Source organism: Papio anubis, chromosome 14 (assembly GCF_008728515.1).
Source record: "Papio anubis isolate 15944 chromosome 14, Panubis1.0, whole genome shotgun sequence".
Lineage (NCBI taxonomy): Eukaryota > Metazoa > Chordata > Mammalia > Primates > Cercopithecidae > Papio > Papio anubis.
Window position 1 is genome coordinate 465,613 of NC_044989.1, and position 17,799 is coordinate 483,411.

The 17,799-nt window shown below is 47.1% G+C and overlaps 1 long non-coding RNA gene across 1 annotated transcript in view; it reads right to left on the reverse strand.

Moving 5' to 3' along the window:
- The window catches only part of LOC110741001, a 37,843-nt gene extending 37,651 nt beyond the window's left edge, over positions 1-192 (reverse strand). Inside the window, exon 1 of the long non-coding RNA XR_002516468.2 lies at positions 133-192. This is a non-coding gene — a long non-coding RNA (uncharacterized LOC110741001). The remainder of the gene's footprint in view (positions 1-132) is intronic.
- Between the last annotated feature and the right edge of the window lie 17,607 nt (positions 193-17,799).

Consider the following 17,799-nt stretch of genomic DNA (forward strand, 5'->3'; position numbering starts at 1 on the left):
TGGTGAGGCTGTGGGGAAATAAATGCTGTGATAGGGTTGCAAGTGGGAATGGAAACTAGGAAAACCTTTGAATGAACATTTGGCAATATCTATCAAAGTACGCATGTACGTTTTGAATGAGCAATCCCTCACCTAGGAATTCTTTCTGAAGGTACACCTGCAACAATAGGAATTCTTTCTGAAGATACACCTGCAACAATATAAAACACAAACACATGGTTACTGCCTGCCTCACTGAAATGAAAAACTACTGAAAATGACCTAAACGTCTATGCCTTGGAGAGTGGGTGAGGAAATTGTGTGGCATCTGCACAGTGGAATAGAAAAGAGCTGTAAAATAAAGAGGAGAGAAAGGGCCACAGGAAGTGACTAAAACTGATTTCCAGGATATATTACTACGTGGGAAATAGTACAAAATATGTCTAAAGTATTTCACAATGTGTGTAAATTATTGAAAATAAGATACATGTATCTGCTTAATTGTAGAACACAGACACAGAGAGCGGAAGGCCAAGCTTGTCATGGATGGGGCTGGGAACAGAACAGAAAAGTTAGTTGCAGGATGCTTCTCAGTAGGGTTTTTTGTGCTTTGAGAACCACGTTAAACTTCACATACCTATCCCACAAATACATCACTTCATTGAATAGACCATTTGTATTGTTGTTTTAGCACTACATAAAAGAATCAACGCAGGTGGGTGGAAATGCCCAAATGGTATGCAGACAGAAGCAAATGAACAGACCTGTATTTCAAATGAATGACAACCATACCTATGGGACGGGGGTGCGCAGCCTGCAGAGATTAACCAAATACCTTCAGGATGCAGCATTTGACCATCAGGCTTCACTTAGGGGACTGCAAATGAATGCCGTGCTTTACTTCACAGGTTTGTTTTTTTACAGAAGCATGGGTCTGCAATTTCTAAACCACCCAACTATGTATTTTCATTTGCTGTATTTGTGTAAAAACTCTGCAAAAACTAATAAAGGAGTTATCTTGGTCTTGGCAGAGATGAGCCGTTATGGGGGTAACGAAGCAACTCTCTCCTCTGTGCACATTATACATTGTTTTTAGTTCTAAGCATGTGTATACATGGCTGAGCCAAAACTTGTAAAAGATAAATAAAAAGGTGAAGAGTCATAAATGTACAGATTTGTCCAGTAAGAGCAGGTTCTGAGGAAAAGATTTCTAAAATAGAGCATTTTTTGTCCAGTTACAAACATGCCTTTTTACTTTCATGGATCCTATCAAATGGTCATCTGTCCACGTTGGTGCCAACAGTGCGCATCTCAACCAACTCGAGTAACTGTCACTTAAAAAATATTTTCCAGTCCTAGGAGAGAAAAGATGGTATGATATTGTTAGTTTTATGTTTAGTTTCTTATATTTACGAGCTGAACATCATCTCATGCTTATTGAGCACTCTGCTTTTTTGAATTGTGAATTTATATATTTTCCCTTCTTTACTTAATATCACCTTCCAGGTATTATCAGATATTGTCTCCTCTTTTCTCCTCCTGGGAACCTGTGTAGAGGAGGGGCCACGTGCCAGCAGGCTGGAGGATGGGAAGCAGGAAGGTGGGAGGGTGGGAAAGAGAGAGGAGGGAAGGTGGGAGACAGGCAGGCTGGAGGGTGGGAGGCAGGGAGGTGGGAGGGTGGGAGACAGGCAGGCTGGAGGGTGGGAGGCAGGGAGGAGGGAGGGTGGGAGACAGGCTGGAGGGTGGGAGGCAGGGAGGCTGAAGGGTGGTAGGCAGGGAGGATAGATGCTGGAGGCAGGGAGGCTAAGGCGTGCACAGTTACATGGGCCGCATATATTTTATCTTGGTTTGTTACTTGGCCATAAAAAGTCTTTTAGCTATTGTGAAAAACATTTATTTTTTTTTTCCTTGCAGCTTATGGAAAATGTAAGATTATATACTTTTTCAAATATTTAGTTCTAATTACACTGCTTTTTATAGCATGCAGATTTCTATCTGAGTAGCGTATTATGTGTCTTGGGATCTGACTTTTTAAAAATAGAGCTAATATTCCCAATATTAGTTATTTAAGAATCCATGTACTGACCTCAAATAACACTTTTACTACATACTCCATGGATAGAATTTGGGGGACTACATTGGGTAGTTATTTATGGAGAAGATTAGTGGCTTATTCTTCACCTACTCCTGTTCACACTAACCTTCGTCACTGCCTTGTTGCTGTTCCCCAAGCCCCACTCTCATGGTGAATAAGGCACCCTGGCATTTCTTTGAGTTAAGCAGCAATAACTCCTTATTTTGACACTGTATTTTTGGCCAGTCACCGCGATCTGTTTAACCTCCCCTGCGCTTTGGTTTAATACGTCACCCTCAGCAAGTATTAGTGTTTCCTCTTATTTTCCTGAAGTAATAACACTGTAGTGAAAACCCACTATTTAGTTCAGCCTGTGACTCACCCGTGACTCTTTAGGCTACAATAACCCGCAAGCTTCTTTGCTGTCAAATTCTCGACGCATGCCCATCATGTTCTAATTTAAACGCCATCTCCTCCTGAGGCCCCTCCTGGCCCTGCAGCTGGAGTCCAGGGCCAGTGCCCCACTCTGCTTTCATCCTAGCACAGCCCTTTCCTGTCTGCCCTCCACAGCGGGGGCTGAAGAAGCACAGAGAATCTCCCCTTGCCCCTGTTCACACCCTCACTGTGCTTTCCAGGAGATCCTGTGACCTCAGTCAAAGCTGGGGGCAGTTTTTGAAGGAGGCTTTTCTCTCCAATTCTTCAGCTAATTTTTTTCAGGGCATAGCATCCCTGCACAAGTGAACAATTTTCTTTTCTTTTTTTTTTTTTTTTTGAGACGGAGTCTCGCTCTGTCGCCCAGGCTGGAGTGCAGTGGCTGGATCTCAGCTCACTGCAAGCTCCGCCTCCCGGGTTTACGCCATTCTCCTGCCTCAGCCTCCCGAGTAGCTGGGACTACAGGCGTCCACCACCTCGCCTGGCTAATTTTTTTTTGTATTTTTAGTAGAGACGGGGTTTCACCATGTTAGCCAGGATGGTCTCTATCTCCTGACGTTGTGATCCGCCCATCTCGGCCTCCCAAAGTGCTGGGATTATAAAACATTTTCACCATGAGTCAATGTAACATTCTGATTTTTTTTAATGGAAAGAAGTAATAGGGAATGAAATATACAAAGCCAGAAGAGGTTTGCAATTTGAATGGAATCCAGGCAACTGATAAAGCAGGGGTGTTGCTTCATGTCAACTGCCCACTTACCAAACTGGCAATTCATTGAGGGATGATTTTACAGACCTACATAGAGATGGAAATTGACTGCAGAAAAGATTTTGGAAGGCTCACCTCAGCCTCCTCCTGGAGAATCCCGTTGATGAAGCGTGCAATCACAGATGCACCCATCCTTCCGTCGTGGTGAGAGGCGACTGTGGGCCGTGTCGCACCCTGATCTGTCCTTTCTCCCGATGCCCACGGACGTTTGAGAAGCATCATGGCTGTGATGAAGCACATGGAGTCAGAGCTGCGGCTGAGGCTTCCGTATTCCCTGCAGGGTGTCTCCTGTGACGCTGCCCGCCGGAGAGAACCCAAAGTCAGTTACTCTTAGAGCTCCTCCTACGATCCAGTCCTGTGATCCTTTGAATAATGGCCTTCTGCTGTTTACCGACGGATTCTGTATCCCTAAAACAGGAGCTAACACTCCGTAACCGTCATCTGTATCACTGGGGTCAGTGAAGTTCTCTGACAGGTTCCTCATGTGCAGAACAACAAGAGTAGCACCCAGTGAGCTGCTGGAAGGACTCAGTGTCTGGTGTTCACAAGGCCCAGCACATGGTCTGGGACGTGAGCCCCACACGCCGCCCTGAGGCACCTCCCTCCTCGGTCTCCTCAGTTCAGTGTCTCCCCCGGGAAACCACCGCGAGGGCCTGCAGGAAAACAGCAGACTAGAAATTCCAGTTGGAGGAGATTTCAAATGTGCTACAGCCTCTGCAGCAGGAGTGAAGCTGGACCTCCAGGCTCTGGTGAGGGCCGCGGGCGGGTGTGGTGCCCTGGATGCGGGGCCGGCCACGATGCTGGTGGGCTTCTCCCAGGCCTCAGAGGTGCCTCCTGTTACCTCTTGTCCAGACATTGTGAGACATCTGAGCTGGAACGTGACGCGTCACAAGTGTGGAGCTCAGGAGAGCCCTCCGGAGTAGAGACGAAAACTTGGGGTCATTTGTCTACAGAGAACACTGAGGACCGTGGGGCTGAGTGACACCAGCCGGCAGGAGAGGCCATGGCGGGAAGGAGAGGCTCCGGCCGGACTCCAGGGAGCACCAGCGACTGAGGGGCCACAGAGCAGGTGCGGCGGGGGCGGGGGCTGCCTGCCCGCACTCTCATTACAGCAGAGGCAGTGACATTTCCCTTGCTGTGCCCAGGGCAGGGACGGGCCCACGGCAGGTGCTGTGAGCATGTGCTTGTTGGGTTCCTGAAGCAAAGTCCAGCCAGCCCAGAGGGCCACATTCTTGTCACTGCCCCGTGGAGCCCCAGCTCAAGCCAAGTCCCGCACACCCCTCTCTGGGCTCTAACTTTGTGGCGCCTCCGATGTTCAGGGTACTTTACTTCAAACCATATCAAAAGCTGGTTTGAAAAACAAGTCCTATAGAGGTGCTAACGGAGCAAAATGAGTTTTTTATTCTAATAGGTGCCTTCTAAAGACAGTTATCTTTGTTATTTATCACACGCATCTGACACTAATGTCAGCGATTTCCATGTGGATAGGGAAGGCATTGGGACTTGCTGCGGGGCTGGGCGTGAGGCTATGAAATTCCAGTCAGTTGCTCCGTCCTGCGGCACATCACGGCAATGCATTTGACACCCATACTGTTATGCCGCCAGCCAACGTTCCTGGAAGCATCCGGTAGCTGGAAAAGGCTCCGGAGAATACAACAGGGTGGTGCTCTGTGCTGGGAAGATGTCCCAAAAAGCATTTTCTGGAAACTAATATCCGCCGTGGTCCTATTTTTGAAAGCAGAAATGGCTCTTTGGAGAGAACAATTTAAAGGGTATGAGTGTGTTTGTGCCGTAAGCAGCGGCTGCTCAACAAGACTGAGCTCCACTGCTGCACTCAGCTCTGAAGACTCAGCTCTGAAGAATGCCTGACCCGAGGGCTCCTCCCCACAGCTGGGATGTGAGAAAGGCATGAAAGCAGAATGCACAGGGAGAGTGTCCTGCTACACAGGGAGGGACAGCCAGGAATGTGGGGAAACACCTTCACGAGGAGAGTGTCCCCTACACAGGGAGGAGGACAGCGGGCTGGGGAGACACCTTCGGGGAGAATTGTCCCAGGAAGGACAGCCGGAGGTACAGGGAGACTGGGACAGTCTCTACAGGGGAGGATGGCTGGACCCAGGAGACAGCTACAGGAAGTGTCCCCTACACAGGGAGGGACAGCCGGGTACAGGGAGACACCTTCATGGGAACAGTGTCCCACTACACAGGGAGGGATGGCTGGGCCCAGGGGCTTGCTTCACACGAGGAGAGTGTCCCCTACACAGGGAGGGACAGCCGGGTACAGGGAGACACCTTCATGAGGACAGTGTCCCAGTACACAGAGAGGGACAGTTGGGCACAGGGAGACACCTTCACGAGAGTGTCCCTGTAGTGACCCAGGCACATAAACTTTAGAGGCCAGGACAGAAGTATTTTTATCTACAGGGTACTGAAACAACTCAAAACAACAACTGAGCCTGGTGACCATTACCAGAGAGGTCACAGGGCAGGAGTCATGTAAATTAGATTCTCCTCATCAACATGGGCTCTGAGAGGTCACTTGTTCCAAACGTGGGTGTCACTTTCTGTGGTGATGTGTGGGCACTGTGTGGCACCTGCGTCCTCAGAGGCCAAATGTCCACCCTTGTCTTCAGAGAACCCCCTCCTGAACATAGTGTCCCTCCAAGAGATTGTTCTAGGAAACTGCTGTGCTGCTAAGGGAAAAAGAATAAGCTACTCGTGCAGAAATGTATTAATTGCATCACACCTATTTCCAAAACAGTATTGGAGAAGGTTTATATTTAAGACATATATAACATATATGTAGAAAAATATAGAACATATATTAGGTTGATATAATTGTGGTTTTTGTCATTACTTTTAGTGGCAAAAACTGCTATTACTTTTGCACCGACCTAATATTTAAAATGCATATTACATTGAATAATAATATATTAAGTATATATACACACATGTAGCATATATATAACTGTATATTACTTTCTATATGTATATAGTTAAAATAAAAATAAGTAAAGATGGAGAGAGAGGCCATTGTCATTGGAAGGGCAGGCACGCAGTGCTGGGCATGGGGTTGAAGTAAATGCCATTAAGCTGTTGCTTTATTCTCTGTCCTCTGGATCCTTCCAATGCCCAGCTACATGGACGTCTACCCTTTCCTTGGCCATCTTCCTAAATGTGCATGTGGTCAGACCATTTCTCAGGAGCATGCACTCAAAGTGCCTCCTCTTGTGCAGAATTTGGTGGTCTGTGCACAATACAGGCTCCCTGTGGGACCCCCGGTGGCTCCCTCAACTTCCTACGCTCTCCACCCTTCTTCATCGGGCCAAACGCCAAGAGTGAATGCCAGCAGAAGCTGTGGATGCCCTGTGAGGTGATAGTGTGTGCCCTTGGAGGCTCATGCGCTGTGACCACTGTTTTGTTTCAGCGGGGATGCTGGTAGCAGGCTGGTAGCTGCCAGCCTGTGTGTGCAGGGGACACGTGGGAAACCTCCGTTCTTTCCTCTCCGTTTTGCTCTGAATCTAAAACCTGCTTTAAAAAGTCAATTCTTAAAGAAACAGAATGGAGACAAACCCTTCAGATACAATTCGTGAACTTTGAAACAATCCTGCTTTGGGGTTCAAAAACAATAAGAGAAACCCTCTCCAGGGCAATCACAGAAATGTAAGCAGAGGCTGCATCCTAGATGGTATCATTCAGTCAGTGCTAATTTCTTAGCTGTGTGTGATCGTGAATAGTGCTGTAATTATACAAGTAATTAAAGGCACACCTGGAAGTGCCGTTCAGTGACAGCATTTCTATGGGGAGCCACAGTGGTGCCAAATGTTTTTTTTCTGATGATTTACATTGGTGTCAGATTGAACTCAAAGAAACTAGAGAAAGAAATGACTAGCCCATCCCTAAGGCCCTAGTTAAAATGCCACTGTCTCCACTGATCTCTCGCCAAGACATAAGTAATATTCCCTCAAGACCATCAACCTTGCAAGTGGCTCAGGAAGCAGGCATTTCCCGTTGTTGGCAAAAAAGGGTGCCATATGCTTTAGCCATCATAGAGTCAGCCTAGCAATGGGACTTTTCCATATGTACAGCTAGGACCTGGCTACTTCTTTAAGTAAGTTATAAATCCTTGCCTGATTTTCTATTTAATTATTTTATATTTAATATATTTATATTTAATTTTTCAATGAACAACAGTTATTTTTCATGTTTTAAATAATTTATTATTTTAGTAACAAGTCAAGAAGGGTGACCAAGTTGTTTGCCTTTTAGTACCTGCAGCTGGTCGTGCATGTCTGGTACCTGAGGCCTCACTAAATGCTGAGAATTTCATTTAAAAGTAAGCTAGCGGCCAGGCGTGGTGGCTCAAGCCTGTAATCCCAGCACTTTGGGAGGCCAAGACGGGCAGATCACGAGGTCAGGAGATGGAGACCATCCTGGCTAACACGGTGAAACCCCGTCTTTACTAAAAAATACAAAAAACAAGCCGGGCAAGGTGGCGGTGCCTGTAGTCCCAGGTACTCGGGAGGCTGAGGCGGGAGAATGGCGTGAACCCGGAGGCGGAGCTTGCAGTGAGCCGAGATCCGGCCACTGCACTCCAGCCTAGGCGACAGAGCAAGAGTCTGTCTCAAAAAAAAAAAAAAAAAGTAAGCTAGCTGGTTTGCCGGACTTACATTGTTATCTCTTTGTAAATGGAACAAGGCTCCAGTATGACAAAGGGTAAATCAGTTGTATTTAATATCACCAGTCAACAGCCAACACCCCTAAAGCTCACTTACCATCCTCGTACTTGCTATTTATAGCAGTGTATATCTCTTTCTAAAAAATTTTGCAACTTTCAATTTGACAAATCACATCTATATTTAATTAACATGAAACCAAAAACTATGTTGACTTTAAAAGACTGGACTAGATTAAAATTATCTACACAGAGGATGCATTATGTATTCTAAATATTCCACTTACAATTTTCATTTCTATTTAACTTCACACAAAAGAAACTTTATTTTGTAAAGTTATGAGATTTTCAAGAAAAATATTTTAGTTGATTTAATATTTTTTCATTCAGCACCACACAAATCCTCAGAGAGAAAAACCTTATAGGAAAAATGACCTTTCCATAACATGCACGTTCATCTTCTTCCTTTCAAAATTGTCAATTATCCCAGTTGCTTAGTTCCCAGCATCTTTAAAGAGAATGAATTATTTATGCAGGTGGTTGCTGAAAATGAAACACCATTCAAAGTTGAAATTAAAGAACTGTAAGAGCTTGGGGAATTCCTATGCCCAAATATCATGGGGTCATCTTCATTTTAAAGATCGTGGCTTTTAATATTATCATTTTTATGACAATATACAGAGCAGGGTTGCTGGGATGCCTCCGCAGCTTCGCCAGGCCTCAGCACTTTTCTGAACTAACCAGTGTATTACAAACTATCATTGAGATCGAAAGGTTTAGTCACATGACATTACAAATGACAGCATCATGTTAATTTGCATAGTTTTTCTTCACATTAATTTTATTGTATGGCTTGCTCTTTAGAAAGTGAGCTTCTTAAACTCAAAAAAGTTCAATTTATCTACTGAGTTGTGTTTTTGGGGGAGGGTTATCATTTTCCACGACACAAAGTCCATGCCCTTCCAGACTGCTCACTCATGTTTCAAGTTCCTGCTTGATGTCTGCACTTGATCGTCTAATAGAGAACTCAAAAGGCTCAGAACTGAGCTTCCAACTTCCCCACCCACAGCCTTCTCCACCTGGCTGCTTGCTTCTTCAACAGAGAAGCCTCCAGGCCTTGGTGACTGCAGGCAGTGAAGGCTCATTTCTCATTCACAGAAGCTGTGCAGCTGTCAGCAAAGAGCTCCGCTCCACGCAGTCACTCAGGGTCTGACTGCTGCACAGTCATTGGTCAGGCTTCTGAGGTCCCTGCATGGGGAAAGATGAAACAGGGAAGGTGCTTCCATCTGCTTCTACCTGGAAGTGATGTGAGCTATTTCCTCTCAGTCACCATTCACAGACGAGAACAAGTCTCAGGACAGAGCCTGCAGTGAGGGAGGTGGGACACAGAATGCATGCTGTGCCTTCGGGCACTCACTCTGGGAGGTTAGTATCATTGGCACCGTGAACCCCCACCCCAGGTGCCGCAACACCTCCCTCAGCTGCTTATGCAAATGCTTTGAGTTAATCATCCATCTCTTTCTTTCTTTCATACCCCAGTGTAATTCCTCAGAAAATCCTAATGGCCCATTCCCAGCACACACAGAAAGCAGTTCCCATGACTGCTGCTGGTGGATCAGCCTGAACCATGCGGATGCCCCTCCTGATTCGGGCAGGTGCCACCTTCCCAGCCCAGCCCTTCTTAACCCAGAAGCCTGACAATCCACTTAAAAAGGTGTCAGATCCTGTCACTTCCCTGCTTAAAACCCTGCAAGGCTTCCTGATTCTCCGGACACTCTCTGGTAAGAGCTGCCACGCCCTCCTGGGTCCTGTGAAGCCCTCACGAGGTCGTGCCCATCGACCTTTCCCACCACTGCCCCCACTTTCCTGTGTCCTCAGCCCATGGGCTCTTTCCTGTTCTTTCGCCACAGGGCAGACGTCCCTGTAAGAGCCCCCGCCTGCTGTTCCCTTTGTGTGAATGCTGCTGTCCCAGTGCCTCCCGCGGAACTCCTGCCAGACACCAGGGTATCCACAAGGCTGCTCTGAGGATGCCACCTGCACGGCCACAGGCACCACGGCCTTGTAAACAAAAGACAAAAACTATGGCCTCTGCCATCTTCTGACATCACACAATTTACTCACAAACACCTGCTGGTGTTTAGCACTCGGCCCACAGACTGAGCTCTGCAGGGACACACACTTGGGCTAGTTTTGTTCAGTGATGAGGCTCAGACACTTGCAAACACAGTACTCAATAACTAACATCCGTTTCTCAACACACTGAAACTTTGTCAAATAAGAAAATGGCTTCCAGCAACTCCTTCCCTGCCTGTTTGACTCTGGCCGCCCCACAAAACAGAGAAATGTCTGCACGTCAGTGAGCTGATGCCAGAGACAGAAAGTGTGTCCAAAAGCAGAACATGCCAAGGCCTTCCCACGCACATTGTGTATCTCAAGGAGTCTCTGACGCCAATTTATACTAAAACTACGACTCCCTTCACCTCCTAGCCAGCCCTGCCCCACCCACCGCCGCACGCTGACCAGCTCTTCTACACTCAGAAAAGGCAAACCTATTTAACAATAGCCTGATTGAACCTTGTTAGGCGTTGCTGCCAAAACGACATGCACCCTACATCAGAGCTGTATAGAGGAGGCCTGGTGGCCACGGGTTTGGACCAAGCCTGCTCTTGGGCACATGGATGGCTGAGTGCTGGCAGGATCTCATTTCTACGTCAATATATTAGGCATTTCCATGAAATGCTTCAGGATATGAGAATGCAGCTACATGTCACACAGGTCTTGTTTAAAAAATTTAATCCCCATGAAAGTTTCTGATTGTACCCCAGATGGTAGTGTGCAACGTGCTTCTCCACCGGGGAAAGTCCTGCTGTCCAGGTGAGGCCCTGGCTCTCCCGCTCTCCACCCCTGGGCTGTGACCACAGTGGAGCAGGCTTTTAGGATGCACACCTCCAGCACCCTGTCCTTGCAGCAATGACAAGGAGACAGCGAAGCTCCTGGGAACCTTGGCTCACAGGGACGTCCCTCCAGAATCCAATCTCCAGGTTCCCACAAACGGCTATGACTGTGGCTTCAGGAAACATGACTCGTTCTGTATTCAGTTTTCTCATTTGAAAAACAGAACAAATGTTGATTTTTCCTGTGCGTGACATGTGGTGAATAAACGCCTGCACTTTCTTTTCTGAATCCGGTCCCCTTAGATGCAGGGCATGCCGTCAGAGCCCTCAGTGGCACTGCACGGTGCATGGTGTGGGCAGGGCTGAGGGAGTGCTGCCCACACGAAATGACACTTTTCCTTGCTGGAGACACTCGGCTTATCTGATGTCAGTTCCCCTGGGTTATGTCTGATTTTTCAGAAGAGAACAGTGCGTTCTGGCCATTCTGGGACCTGAGCAGGGGCCGGCCAGACCTCAGCATCCTTCACGTCTGTCTTGCTGGCCATGGTGTCTGGGGAGAGCTGTGCCACCCCCCTGCTCTGATCACACCTGACTTCTCCGGGGGGCTGGCTGGTGCCCAGGGTGGAAACTGAAACGTGTCTTCAATTGTTGAAGATTCACTACACATTTCTGTGTACTTCAGCAAAAGTTCACGGATGGCCTGTGCTCCTAGCAGAAGGTGTGAGGGTTGCTGTGTTCCCAGGAGGAAGTCGGGGGGTCCCTGTGCCCCAGAAGGAGGTGGCTGGTGTCCCTGTTCACCCAAGAGGAAGTGGCGAGGATATCTGTAGTCCCAGGAGGAGGTGGGGTGGGTCCCTTTGCCCCCAGGAGGAGGTGGGGAGGGTCCCTGTGCCCGCAGGAGGAGGTGGGGAGGGCTCCTGAGAGAACTGAGGCAAGTGCTCTTATCCTGGCTTTTACACAGGTGAATAACGGGTCCAAGGCTACAGACATAGTAGGTGGTATGTCCAGAATTTTAGCCCATTTGTCCTGTGCCAAACTCTATTCATTTTGGTGAGTTAACTTACCCGGGCCCCTGACCCCCTAGTATACAAGGTGTGAGCCCCCCGAGGGTGCAGCACCTGGTTCTTAATATATATTATAATGGCCCATCTTTTCTATTCGTTCCTGATAAAATGTTTCAGTTCAACGAAGATCTGAGTGTTTTAAGGAAACAAGTTCGCTGAGGGGCTGCAGGACACTGGAAGCTGTTTTCCATCTGGTTCCCGCATTGTTTAATTTGTGCTTCACAGAGAGGGGGTTTATTCTCATTTGACAAGTCAGTTTTAAAAAACGTAATAACTTCTTTTAAAAATCTGGTAAGGAACAGAACTTCTTTTGTGTCCCTGGTTCAATCATGACACTGGACACAGAAAACTACGGCTGGGTGTGCGGTGAGGGGAAAACCTGCTTCTTAAGGCAGCTTCCTGTGTGCCCACAGTGTTCGGGCCCCCGTGGGACTTGCCTCTGCCCACGTATAAGTTTTCATTCACAAAACCAGAAAAAAAGAACACTCAACATTTTTCTCCATCGTGGGAAACATTTAAATGCTTTGTATTATGAGGAATACAGCCTTAAAATTGTCATCTTTCAAGGAAGACAGTGGATTTTACAGTTCACGTTTTTTAGATCTGTCCTTATCCTGTTCTGATCTGGGGCCCTCCCTGCTCTGCCTGGGCTGTCGCTGTATCCTGGGGGTGACGTGGGCCTGCTTTGCGGGGCGTGGAGACCAGACGCTGCCTCCTGCTCTGTCATTCCATGCTCCGATGGCTTTGTTTCCTTACATTATTGCTTAACATGAGTCTTGGTGGTGTCTGCTTTGTTTATAAGGACCTGAATTTAAAGAATCAATAATAGTTCACCTATTAAAATTTTAACTCTTGGGAGTATCTATTATTTAGAAAACTGAGGTCAAGCCTCGCCTCCAAAAACACTGTCTGGAAGATATTTTTTAAGCCAAATTTCTGAAAAATGATTCAATTAACAGAAAATCTACGGAGTCCTATTTCTGAAAATGATATTTTTAGGCTGAAAGTTCCACAATATCTCAGCGAACCTTTCCTCTAAATCAGTCATTTTCACAGTCTCTCTCTGTGTCTCTCTCACACACACACACACACACACACACACTTACCAGGTACCAGTGGATTCACACACATCAAGATCACGTGTTCACTGACTCGAAGTCTGTCTTCCCCACTTGGCTATGTTCTGAAGGTCAGCGTGTTTGATTTTTTGTCATCGACCCGACACCTGGCACAAGGACAACTAAACACCTGTGGAACACATGCAAATGAATAAAACAGGAATGATCATGTTCTCATGTTGAAGTCAATTTCAAAGGTGGACTTACAAGCAGCATTTTCCAGGCCATGGTGAGCATATGGACTTGAACAGGGGGTCATGCGCAGGGTCGGAAGACACTCACAACACAGGACCTCTGCTCCTCCACGACCTCCCCTCAGTGACCCAGAGTGCCCTCCTGTCACAGCCTGTAGGGGAGAGGAGGGTCTCAGGGCACTGTGGACCCAGCGGGGCATGTATCTACACGCTCTCCTCACGTGCCCCAGATCTGCGCCGCTTTAAAATATTTTGATAGGTTATAAGTAAGGCAGATTGCTGCAGGAGCAGTAAAAGTGTACTCACAGATAATTTACAAAGTATCCTGAGAGATCCGGGGAGGGGAGAGCAACCTGCTCACAGATTTTGCCAAAATCAACATTTAAACACCTCCATTTGGTAGAAGAGCAGTGCTATTGGAATTAGCCGGCAGCTCTTTCCTGCTGGGCCTCTGCCAGTCTCCAGACCCCACAGAGCAGAGACTATGACTTAAAAGCAGCTAAAAAGCTTGAAGAAATAGAAGCTAGGGATTAGGCAGAATATCCCAAACTTGAAATGGGCAGGTTCTTCCATGGACTTCTCTCTATCCTCCTTTGACCCAGTGTTCACGATGAGTCCCCTTCCTCTCCTTCTGCTGCCTCATTTTCCTGCAAGTTGTGCTGCCTTGAAACTTCCACCATATAATTGCTTTTGATTTTATCTTTTGTATGTTCCCTTAGAAAGGTTTAAATATGATCATGTGCAGAGCCATTGGACAAATTTGTGGAATAACTAAAAACTGCTATGCAAAACTTTTCTGAGGGACATGGAAAAATTTAATGCATTTTTATTGTTTTTCCTCTTAGTAATATAAACTAAAAATAAAATCCTAAGTGCCCCCCAACGACTGATGGAATGGCCAAGGAAACCCCAGAAAAATCTTAAAGCTGCGTTCCTGGCCATGATGGGATGGGAGGCTGGACGGGCCTCAGATACCCCTTCCATTTACAGTTTAGACACAGAGGTTATAAAACAGGTTATAAAACGAACAGAACAGACTCTTTGCGGCAATGAGATACCAAATTATGAACAGAACCTAAGGCCACGGCAGGCAAAGGTGAAGTCACACACCCACATGCAAAGAAGAAACTGCCCTCACTGCCACAAGGTTTTTCTTCTTTTCTAGCAGCCAAACAAGCACTGGCCTCAAATCAACATCAAACCCATCGCAGCTCATCCAGCTCCCAGACACTGTTCCATAGGCCATAACTACAGCTCTGATTGCACAAGAGGCTGATTTCAGTAACTCTCCTAAGCAACCCCAGACCACAGACGGGTTCTGACCGGTTTACAGAGGCTGCCTTCACATTCTGAAAACACCTTTTGACATACAGGACCTGATTGTAATACATGTAAATGTTACATCTCCAACCCAAGGTGAACATGAGTCGTATGTTACACACGTGTCTGTTCAATACATATGTGTCAGCACCACCTTCGTGAATATCCACAGCTCTCCTGTGCCTGACGAACATGTATCTTTAGCCAGCCCGTTCAGCCTGAAGCTCCTGCCCCAACCCATCCTCCTGGAAGTGCCCATCTCTGGTCTTGGCAGGAGGCTGGACTTCCCAGCCCATGGGGTGGCCACCTTGCAGGCTGTAACCCTTTACAAGAAATAAAATCTTCTCTGCTTTTCCAAATTTATAAATTGTGGTTTTTCTAAAGTTAACGGCGGCTGTCTTGCGAATCATTTACTGAGCAATGATAGTCAGCTGTATGAGATGGCTCATTTGCCTAAATGCTTCATCGCTGCCGTTTCATTGGCGTAATTACCCGATCAGGAGTTAGGCCCTGCTGCCTCACGTTTTGTTATGAGCCGCAGCAGCATCACAGGAACTCCCCTGAAGGGGGACCTCAGGTTCCCACCAGGCACTAGGACCTCATGTGTGTTTGCATTTCTGGGCATTCTTACGGAATGTTTTAGGAAACAGTTGTGCTTGCTTCCACCCTCGGATAAATGTATCCCATTTTCCCACGGTTTTGGTGTAAATGGCTGCGGGGATGGTTGTGGAGATGGATTAACTTTCATACATGAGCAAACCTTGGCTCTGGGTGGTTAGATCTGCAGAATGCCCTGCACAACCTGGGGCCCACCTGCCTGGGTTTCCAGCTCAGAAAGTACTGGCATCAGGGAGACTCACCTGCACATTTGCATCACTGAAGACTGTTTTGGCTGCAGGTAAGCACACCCTGTCCTTATTGCAATGCCAAAACGTTTTCAAGATAGAGGGACCAGCTAGCGTTCAGGAGGAACAGGAACCCGGCTGCCCTGGGATGGAGCCCTGGCGTCCTTCCTGGACCCCGTCTGAAGACATAAAGGCCTCAGTTTCTTCCTAGTCACGTGGGAGGACGTAGAACCCACTGCAGCTCTCGGTTGCGTTCTCAGAAAATGGCCCTTTGGCATCCTCTCGGTCACCGTCTGAGGACACGGAGCCCCGGACGTCTCTGCGGTTTCCTGCAGGAGGTTAGTCGGCTCCAGGCGCCGCTCTCTGCAGAAACGTCTGAGAGCTTCACCGCCCTGGTGGAGTCCATTCTCCCAGGCTTGGTGGCCGGGCCATACAAAGCGTACAGACACAGCAGGAAGGTGAGGTCCAATACACCCTCGACAGACAGCAGTTTAGCCACCCCCTTGTGCAAAACCCTGATCCGATGCCTCCTCTGCCTAACTCCAGTCACCCGGAGCCTCGTCTCGTGGGTCTCCAGCCTCCTGGTCCAATCGGTGGGCCCGCCTCTCGTCTTCCAGGACGCTCCGTCTCCCGCCGGAAGCGCCCTCCTCCTGGCGGAAACAGCTTCTCCCCGTCCCGCCCCTCCGTCCGCTCTTCACACGGGTACCACGGACACCCAGTGGCCTCCTGAAGATGGAGTCCGGTCTCATATTCCCCAGCTCCCTGTGAGGCTCCCCATAAAATGCAAATTCAATCGCAGGGTACCTGGGCTGCTGTCTCCCCTCCTGTGCGTTCCCTTCTCCTGGATCATCGTCGCCGCCCCCACTGCCCTCACAGCTTCCCGGCTGCACTGGTGAGGGACATTTTCTTCCATTACCCGTGAAAGGCCTTTGCTGTGTTAAATCAGTAAAACCAGAAAAACTCCCCCATCTCTTACCACATTGGAGGGCACGGAAAGCATACATGTTACATGCGTGGTGTGGACGTTTCCCATGTCATAATTTCAGATGCATAAACCCCAGCGAAGGGTGAGCGCATGGCAGGCACCTGCAGCATGGGGTTCACGTTCTAGAAGGTTTCCGTCTGACTCCCACCCTGCCCTTCCCTTCACTGGCCGAGTAAACTTGCAGAAGTTACTTAACCCTTGACCTAGAAGAGCCTCCTCTCACCTGAAAAGGGAAAGTCGGGATTGTAAGGAAAGGAATCTCACAGGGCTTCTCTAGGAGACAAGTCATTGCGTTGGGCTTAGATGTTCCATCCATGGTAAGGTATGAAAAACAAAGCAAAATGCCCCCAGTCAGTAGCGTCACGTTCTGTCCCCGTTCCCGTCTTTGGTTTATAGGCCTTTCCTTCAGAGACTGAATGTTTCCGTGTTTTATATCCACAGATTTCTGACTTTGCCCTTTGGAGCCTGAGGAGCAAGGGTAGAATGAGGATAGTGAGGTTCTTCAGAGGCAGTTACGAGGTCACAGCACAGAAACAGCAAGAAATGTCAGTTATAAAATGCCCAGGTGCATTTTAAATGAATAGTTATTAAAATCCTTCTTTTTCCGTAAGGGATCTAAAAAAATTAAACAATTTGTAACTCAAACATACTTGTCAGGTAGCCTGAGTCAGAACCAGGAGAGGCTCCGTGGTCTGGAGTCTCCAGATGCTCTCCTTGGTGAAGGCTTGTTGCCTAAGGGGTTTGTGTAACGAACTCATTCTAATACAAGCAAAACATGAGTCCCTGAGAGTTGTTCAAAAAATCAGGAAATAGGAAAAAATAAATAAATGAGAACAGAATATTGACAGGAGAGGAAAATGAAGAGTTACTGGGAGATTTGAAGGAGGGGAAAAGGGCAAAGGGTAAATTTAGCAATTAGATTTAAAGTCAGTGGAGAATTAAGTGGAATAATCTATTCTTACGTCCATGTATTTTGGTTTTAAACTTTTGATTAATATTCACTCAACACTAATTTCTAACAAAATAGAATATTTTCTTATTGTCTGTTTTCACCACTGAGCTTGTAATATATATCCACTAGTAATTTTAGTAGATCATAACCCCTCCAAAGGAAGCCATAGAATAAACTAATTTTTGAAAGTCACATTTTCTTCAATGAACTTTTTTATTTTCAAGTTTGAAAAGCTTTAGAAATACAGAAAAGTAGAGTGAATAATGGAACCTGTAGCCGGGGCTCAGATTTAGAAAAACAGGTTTAATCTGTTGTTATATTGTATTTGTGTCATACATTTGACTTATTTTTATAAAATGAAATCTAGAATTTAAAAAATGTTGGTTTAAAGGATTAAGAGTAAAGTTTAACCCCATGTTTATTCCTCCAAATCTCTTTGTTCTACGGTAACAGGTCAGGACAACTACAGATGTGAAGGCTGGGAGGGGGCCTCCTTCCCCC